Genomic DNA, 9,013 nt, shown 5'->3' on the forward strand with positions numbered 1-9,013 from the left:
GTCCATTAGCGAGGTTATATTTTCCTCGTAAAGAAGAATTAAGTTTTCCTCGTAAAGACCACGTGGGCTTTCCACGTAACGCGGTCGTTGTGCTTCCTCGTAATAAACTCGAAAAAGATTCGTCGTAAAAGACCCGCAAAAACCTCTAAATATATTCGTCGTAATAAAAACGTAAAGAACACGAAAATATTTCGTCGTAATTGAATCGTAAAGTATACGAAATAGAATCCACGTAAATTCCTCGTTAATAGTTCCTCGAGATTTTGTCGTTAATTTTCCTCGTTAATACATCGGGAATTAGCGACGAAATTACTTTGTTTTCTATTTACTGAATTTATAAAAAAATAAAATAAAAATTATATTTATTTAATTTATTAATAAAATTTTAATTGAAATTAAATCGAATAGAAAATTTTTTTTTGGCCGAATCAAAATGAAATTATATAATATATAAATAAGTTTTGAATTTTAAAATACAATAACAAAAAAAAAAACTAATGCTGCATTGCCGCGTCGTAGAATTCCTCGCTCCTTCTCGAGAGATCTGCCTCGTTGACTTGCACGGATGTCTCGCCTGGAATGGGGTTTTGTTGTTTCATGGTCCTGAACATGGCCTCCCATTCCGGATTTGTGGCCGCTATGACGTCCAAGAAGTTCTCGAGACCACTCATACGAGCTGTGAACGACGTTTTTGTCGAGGCCAACTCGTTTTGTGTCGACGTCAGCTGATGTTGTGTCGTCTCCAACACGTCGCGCAGCTGAGAGACTTCATCATCCCGTCTCTGGCCATAAGAGGAAGTCGCTCTCGGAACATCGTTGACGGAACCAATCCCCAACACACGTCCCTTTTTCCTAGGAGCGACCTTAAAAAACAATAAAATATATATTAAAATTTAAATTTTAAAGTAAAATGGAATTAATAAAAAATTTATATAAAATTTACCTCCTCGTAAATTCTATCCACTTCTATTGTGGATAAGACGACGGGTGATCCGTCGGCGGACTCCTGCGCCAGCTGGGTCTCACGCTCGTCAATACGAGCTGCCACATCATTGTAGATCTTCTCAGACTTCTCATCTACAAATCCGCCCGCCTTGTTCTTGTGGGTCCGATCGAAAAGTTCCATAAGAGTCGGTAAACGTCCCAACTCCTTGGCCTAAAAACAGTTAAGAAAGTTTTTATTATATATATATATATATATATTAAAAATCAAAAAGTTAAATATTTAAATTACGTACCATTTCCAAACGGACGCGGGCGTGTGGCTTTTGGCCCGTACTATGTTGCATCGCCCTGTGGCCGTGCTCATCTACCGAGTTACGGGAGGCGGAGCAAGACTGGGCGACTCTCATGGCATCAGGATCCCTCCAATAACGGATGAGGCCATCCCACACGTCCGTGGTGATGGTTGAGGGTTTGCCCCGCTCATAGCCCTTCACGATCCAGTCACCCTTCCAGTTGGAGACCGTGTCCAACAAACGTTTCTTCGCCTTGTCGATAAACTCTTTCCGCACCTTCTCAGTGACCCCCATGGACCAATTAAATTTTTGCTGCAAAAAAAAAAAATATTAATAATTAGTTTAGAAAAATAAAATTTAAAAAAATATAAATCAGGAATAAATTGTAAAAACTTACAGCGTAAATCTTGAACCACGTCCTTCTGATGTAGATCGGAGTGGATTTCCAGTTGGGATGTGCCATGGAGAAGTAACCTTTAATCGTCTCGGTTACTTCTGTTGCAAGGCAGTTATCAACCCCAAACCTGAAAAAAAAAACAAATTTAAAGTTTTAAATATTTATTAAAGTCACAAATGAATTTAAAAAAATTAATGTAACATACATACCAGAGAGTTCCGTCAGGTCGGTCGGGGTCTATGATCGGTAAGCCTTCTCTGCCTGGCAAACCGAGAATGTCCTCAACAGTGTACTGAGAGTAAGGACAACTCGGTGGCACCATCAAATCAGCATGAACCTGATTGGCGGGCATCTGAGGAGGCACATGAGGAGCTGGCATCGGATGAGGAGCTATCGGAGGAGGCACATGAGGAACTGATGGCGATGCCGTAGAAGAAGGCGAGACTCTCTGAGAAGATTGAGTCTCGGGGACGGTCTCCTGCTGACCCGAAGAACCGGGAGCTGAAGAAGAACCGGGAAGTGAAGGCGGGTCTAACCGACTACCCGGTGGACCGAACATCTGCGAGTAGTGAGCAGTACGCTGGTGCTTGCGAATAGTCTGCAAAATTTAAATTTCTAAATTAAAGTCAAGAGTAAAAAAAAAATTATGAACAGTATTAACTACGTAATTAATAAAATTACGAAACCTAAATTTTCTAAACTAATTTCGTAAACTAAATTCCCTAAACTAACCACCTAATCTAAATTCCCTAAACTACTTAGAGAGGAATGAGAGACTTACCATGGTGAGAGGAAATAGAGAGGCTGTAGAGAGGAAATAGAGAGGAAATGAAGAGGGCCTGCGGTTTCGCCTATATATAGGATTACGGTTCGTCGAAGATTAATCGCAAAATAACGAGGAAAGACAGAGGCCCGTCTTTCGTTTCGTCGCAAGGGCCACGCAAATTAACGAGGAAATACAGAGGCCCGTGTTTTTTTTGCGAGGAAATACAGAGGCCCGTCTTTTATTTTACGTCGTTCTTGCGACGATTTTTGTTTTTATCATCGATTTTACGTGCAAATGGCGAGGCTTTTTTTGCTAACCCCTAAAATCTTAAACCCCAAACCTCAAACCCTATCTTTCTTATCTCCAAACCTCAAACCTTATCTTTCTTATATTTCTTATCTTATACTTCATATATTTCTAACCCTTTAACTTCAATATATATATTTTTTTGAATTTGAAAGGTTTAATACGTTGGAAAACAATTTTACAAATTTTGAATTTGACATATCACACAACAAATCAAACACACTCTACAATTTTGAATTTGACGTATCTCGTCATATGTGTTTCCAATATCTTTCTTCTCTTTTTTTTTTTAAGTTTATATAAAATAGAAAATAATTTTTTTTAGTTTATATGAAGTAGGATGGGGAGTTTTAGGGTTTGCACATTTGGGGTTTAGGGATTTGGGTTTCATTTTAGTTTAGGGTTTATATTTACCGACGAATTAACGACGAAAAGTAAAATAAAAAAGCGAACCTCGCTCATTCCACGTAAGTTCACGAGGCTCTTACGACGTTTTGGTCTTACGTGGAATAAGCGAGGTCCGCTTTTTTAATTATAAAGCGTCTCTTATTCCACGTAAGTTAACGAGGCTATTACGACGTTTACTGTTACCGTGGAATATGCGAGGTAATGTATTATAAATCGTCGTAAAATTCCCGTGAGGTAACGTGGAAAGTACGACGACTGTCTCTAAACCCCTAAAACGAAACGCCAAACCCCAAACCACATCTTCTTTATCTTCTACTTCATATATCAAACACTTCTATCCTTTAACCTCAAGCAATTCATTCTAATCCAAACCGAAAATTATAAAAACACAATTCCTTTACTTATAATTAATGTCGATATCTTATTTATAAATAAACTCCCATTATCTTTAATTATATATAATAAATCAAACTCATACAAATATCAAATACATTAATCGGATTCATCGACATTCTCGTCATCACTTGAAACATCATCATTTTCATGAAACTCGTCTTCAACAGCTTCCTCCGTGGGATCTTCGGTAAGATCTTCATACTCGTGATTATGCGGATCAATGAGAAGGATGTCATCAATTTCTTGTTCAGGTTCATGAACTTCATTTATTTGTTCTTCTTGCAATGGTGGTTCTTCTCCTATGATGATTCGTCCTCGAGGTGTAACTTTGATCACGGCTAACCAATTTATACCCGACTCTCTCATCCGAGGGTATGGAAGGAAGCTAACTTGGTCTGCTTGTGAAGCTAAGATGAAGGGCTCGAATTTGTTGTACCTCCGGCCACCGTTGACATCTACAACACCGAATTTGTTCAACCGAACACCTCTATTGACGACGGGGTCGAACCATTCACACTTGAAGAGGACGCATTTTAGCTTCAATATCCCTGGGAATTCGACTTCAATAATCTCCGTCAAGATTCCGTAGAAATCTGTTTCTCCTTTCACACAAATTCCATAGTTACTGGTTGCCCGCTGTTTACCATACTCATATGTGTGAAAAGTATAGCCTCGTGTGAAATACATCTGTGATGTGGTGACCTTTACAAGTGGAGATTGAATTACTTCGTGTAACCACTTAGGATAATCTGCATCGTCGTCATAATCAACCTATTTAAAAATAAAAAGAACGTTGAAATACAAATCATTCATGTATGAAAATTTTAAAAGTATTTGATTAATACCTGATTCTTCAACCACTTAACAAAGTGTTGATCTTTTCTTTTGTCTACGTCACTTGTGGATATACCAGGAAATGTTTCTTCGACTTGTGAAACAAACATGCTGTAAAATCACATTTTACATGAATTAATCTCTCTCAATTATATAATGTATACTCAATTTAAGTTACCTTTCAAAATAACGCATCAATGGATCCTCGCAATTGAGTAGAATATAGGTGTGTGCACTATGAGCGTCTTCTTCACTCGACCACCAAACCTGTTTTGATTTCCCACCAAGTCGTCCAATCTGGCTAAAGATTTCTGGAACACCAACAACTGCATATGTGGGCGCAACGCCACCATCATCATATCTTCTTGGAGCTCTTCTTCGGGTACGTACTTTTGACGCAAAGTAGTACGATGTGAAGTGAGAAACTTCTTCTGTCAAACTTCCAGCAATTATAGAACCTTCAACTTTGGCGAGGTTCTTTGCTTTTCCCTTCAAATATTTCATGGCTCGCTCGTACTGATACATCCATCCGTAATGTACCGGTCCACGAAGCAATGCCTCATATGGGAGGTGGATAGCTAGATGCTCCATCACGTCAAAAAAGCCTGGAGGAAATATCTTCTCCAAGTTGCACAATAAGATAGGAATGTTCTCCTGAAGCTGTTCTACGACTTCTTCTTTAAGAGTGCGTGTGCTCAAATCCCTGAAAAATGCTCCAATGCCTATTCCAAAAACAATTAAACACATTGTTAGTCAAATACTATTATTGTAAACTAAACCAATTTAATATTATTGTCCTATTGTAAACTACCTGCAAGTGCTTCATGTACGTTTGTTGGAAGTAGCTCCGCAAATGCAAATGGCAGAAGTCGTTGCATAAAGACATGACAATCATGACTCTTCATCCCGGAGAACTTTTGACCCTTTTCAACACATCTTGAAAGATTTGAAACATACCCATCAGGGAACTTCACTTCTGATGCCACCCAATTGAACAAAACCGACTTTTTTTCTGAAGACAATCTAAAAATTGGAACGGGAACTTGGCCATTGCTTTTTATATGTAACTCACTTCTTGAGCAAATATCCGGCAAGTCCAACCTCGATTTTATGTTGTCTTTTGTCTTCCCTGGGACATTCAATATTGTATTCATGATGTTCTCAAAGAAATTCTTCTCTATATGCATCACATCAAGGTTGTGGCGCAGAAGAAGATCCTTCCAATATGGTAACTCCCAAAATATACTCTTCTTGTGCCAGTTGTGATGAACACCGTAAGAATCAGGCATATTACGAGGGACATGCCAATTACCACCCCAGCGAACTGTTTCGTTAGCTCCGTAGTAGTCGATTTGCGCTTCAATTTGTTCTCCAGTTAGATATGGAGGAGGAGTGTCTCTCACAACCTTTTTGTGCCTAAACAAATTCTTGTTTCTTCGGTACGGATGGCCAACTGGAAGAAATCGACGGTGACAATCGAACCAACTTGTCTTTCTACCATTCTTCAGTTGAAATGCATCTGTCGTTCCATTACAATATGGACAAGCTAATCTCCCATGTGTAGTCCATCCAGACAACATCCCATAGGCAGGAAAGTCACTTATGGTCCACAAAAGCATAGCTCGCATCGTAAAATTCTTCTTCGTTGAGCAGTCATACGTCCTCACCCCTGTTGACCACAAATCCTTCAACTCTTTTATCAGTGGTTGTAGGAAAACATCAAGTGACCTTTTTGGATGCTTCGGACCGGGTATTAATATGGTCAAGAATAAAAACTCCCGTTGCATGCACATCTCCGGTGGCAGGTTGTATGGCGTAAGAAAGACTGGCCACAATGAATATTGTCTCCCTGACATTCCAAATGGACTAAATCCATCTGTGCATAATCCGAGGTACACATTCCGGCTATTGCTAGCGAAATTCGGATGTACTTTGTTAAAATGTTTCCAGGCTCTTGCATCTGATGGATGAGTCATCTCACCATCCGTCTGAGTATGCTCGGCATGCCACCTCATCTTTCCAGCAGTCTGCTCCGATTGGTACAATCTTTTCAATCTATCTGTAATTGGTAGGTACCACATCCTTTGGTACGGTACCCTATTACGTCCCCTTCCTTGCGGCTTGAATCGTGGTTTCTTGCAGAATCGACATTCTTCCAACTTCTCATCATCTCCCCAGTAGATCATGCAGTTGTCGATGCAAACATCTATCATCTCCGAAGGCAACCCAAGACTATAAACCAGTTTCTGAATCTCATAATAAGAATCAGCAGACTCATTGTCTTCCGGCAAATACTCTTTAAATAAATCTGCCCATTCGTTCATGCAACTTTCAGGTAGATTGTGATCAGTTTTAATATTCATCATTCTAGCAGCCAATGACAATTTAGAGAGACCTTCTCTACAACCACTGTAAAGTGGTTGATTTGCCGCATCTAACATTTCATAAAACTTTTTTGAATCTATGTTAGGTTCTTCATCTTCATCATCATGAGCTACGAATGCATCAGTTACCATATCATGAACCCTATCATAATCTACCATTGCCTGATCCTCCTGATGGTAACTATGTGCATTATGCAATTGATGATCAACCGGTTCTTCTTGAAAGTTGCTATTACTACTACTAGCTTCATTCTGATCATAACTATAACCTTCTCCATGTTGAAACCAGATATAATAATTTGGCGTGAAACCTCTATTTACTAAATGCTTCCAAACATTTTCACGATTTGCCAACTTTGAATTGTTACATTTTCTACAAGGACAGAATATTTTACCGCTTTCTTGGGCGAGCGGTGTAGAATCTGCTTGATGCATAAAACGCTCCAACCCAGCAAGATATTCTTTCGTCACTCTCCCGTTAGCATCTCTATGCATATACATCCACCTCCGCAACTCGAAAATATTTCCCAAGCCCGACATTTTTTTCACGTTTTTTTTCTTGTTGGTGTGCTTAAAATTATGTTCAAACCTCCATATTTATAGAAAATTTTCGAATCTGGTAGTTGAATTTTGCTACGAATTTACGACGAAATATTAGGTTGGTGGCAAAAAAAACGTGTTAAGTTGGTGGATTTCTCGTTCTTTCCTCGTAAGTTATTTCCTCGTAAAAATCATGCTAATTTTACGACGAATTTGCGACGAAACACATTTTTCTCGGAAAAACCACGTCAACTTACGACGATTTTACGAGGAAACGCATTACTCGGTATTTTACAAGGCCGTTACGAGGAAACTTTATATCCTCGCAATTTCATCGTTAAGTCAACTTAATTTCACGAGGATTAGTTTTCATCGTTAAATTTCCTTGCTAAAACTGTGTTTTCTTGTAGTGATATTAATTACTATCTATGACATTACTGAAACTATTTATATAGTACTTTAAAATATATTTTTTTATAATTTTATCACATTAAATTATATTTTTAATTGATTTAGCTTGGATATGGATTAATTAATATCGTGAAAAAATAATTAATTTAATAATATTAAGTAATTTAATAATATTAAAATTAAAAAAACTCTTAAAAAGTATCTGTTATTTTTTACTTTAGATTTTCTTTAACTATATCAAAGTTAAATAAAAATCAAAAGAAGAAGTATAAATCATTACATTTTCCTTAATTTAGTTTTATTTAACAGTTTTTTGTTAGCTAAAAAAAACTTTATTTCAACTCGAACCAACAACATTTAATATACAATATAATCTTAAAATAAAAATATCTGTTATTTTCAGTTTAAATGATTTTTCAAATGTCTCGAAAACTAAAATATATTTTAATATATAATATTTTTATGTTAGACTCACCCGCCCGTAGGGCGGGCCAACCCCTAGTTTTTAATAATGGAGAAATATTTATTAAAAATTTTATGTTTTTCCTATTGATCAAGATTATGTCGGAGATTCTCATTGCCCATGATAAAACATGGAACTGATAACTTTGGCTATTCCTAAATCACTGGAAATGGAGGATTTAGTAAAATCTTCAAAGGAGTTATAGATGTGAGGACGAAAAATTTAGGATCAAATCTGAATTTAGAATAAACACTCAAAAAATTCGAGACGAAAATTGAAATTCTCTCAAGACTAAGACAGATTTGGAATTGTTAACTATACTAGTAAAGATTTATGTTTTAAAGGTACGAGTATTAGATTCAAGTCTCAGCAGCTGCAAAAAAAAAAAATTATGTGCTTAAACTCGAAAATTCTTGATTTAAAAAATCAATGGACGAAAAAAAATAATGAAAATATTTTCTAACACTAAAAATATGAACACATTAAACTAAAACCACAACATACATTAAGATCGAGCATAAGATCAAACACAAGACCAAACACAACATACTTTTTTTTTTGGACTCCGGAGGTTTGTTACAATGAAAGTTATTTAGACATATGATAGTAAACGAGGTCGTCGAGGCCGCGGATATTTTTGAACTCCCTAGTAGCTTTTCTTTCCTTCTTATGATTTAATAAACTAGATTCAAAACTGTAATTACAAGGTCCAGACGAATATCTCTCCCGACGAAAAAGAGAACTTTCTCCGTGACGTAAACCCTTAAATCGGAGGAGACTCCAGCCATTCTAGCTCCGATGCCTGGAGATCAGGACTTATGAACTTCATCTCTACCAAAATCTCAAGTGCTTGGCTCCGATTTGGTGTTG

The sequence above is a fragment of the Brassica napus genome, chromosome C2 (assembly GCF_020379485.1).
Source record: "Brassica napus cultivar Da-Ae chromosome C2, Da-Ae, whole genome shotgun sequence".
Taxonomy (NCBI): domain Eukaryota; kingdom Viridiplantae; phylum Streptophyta; class Magnoliopsida; order Brassicales; family Brassicaceae; genus Brassica; species Brassica napus.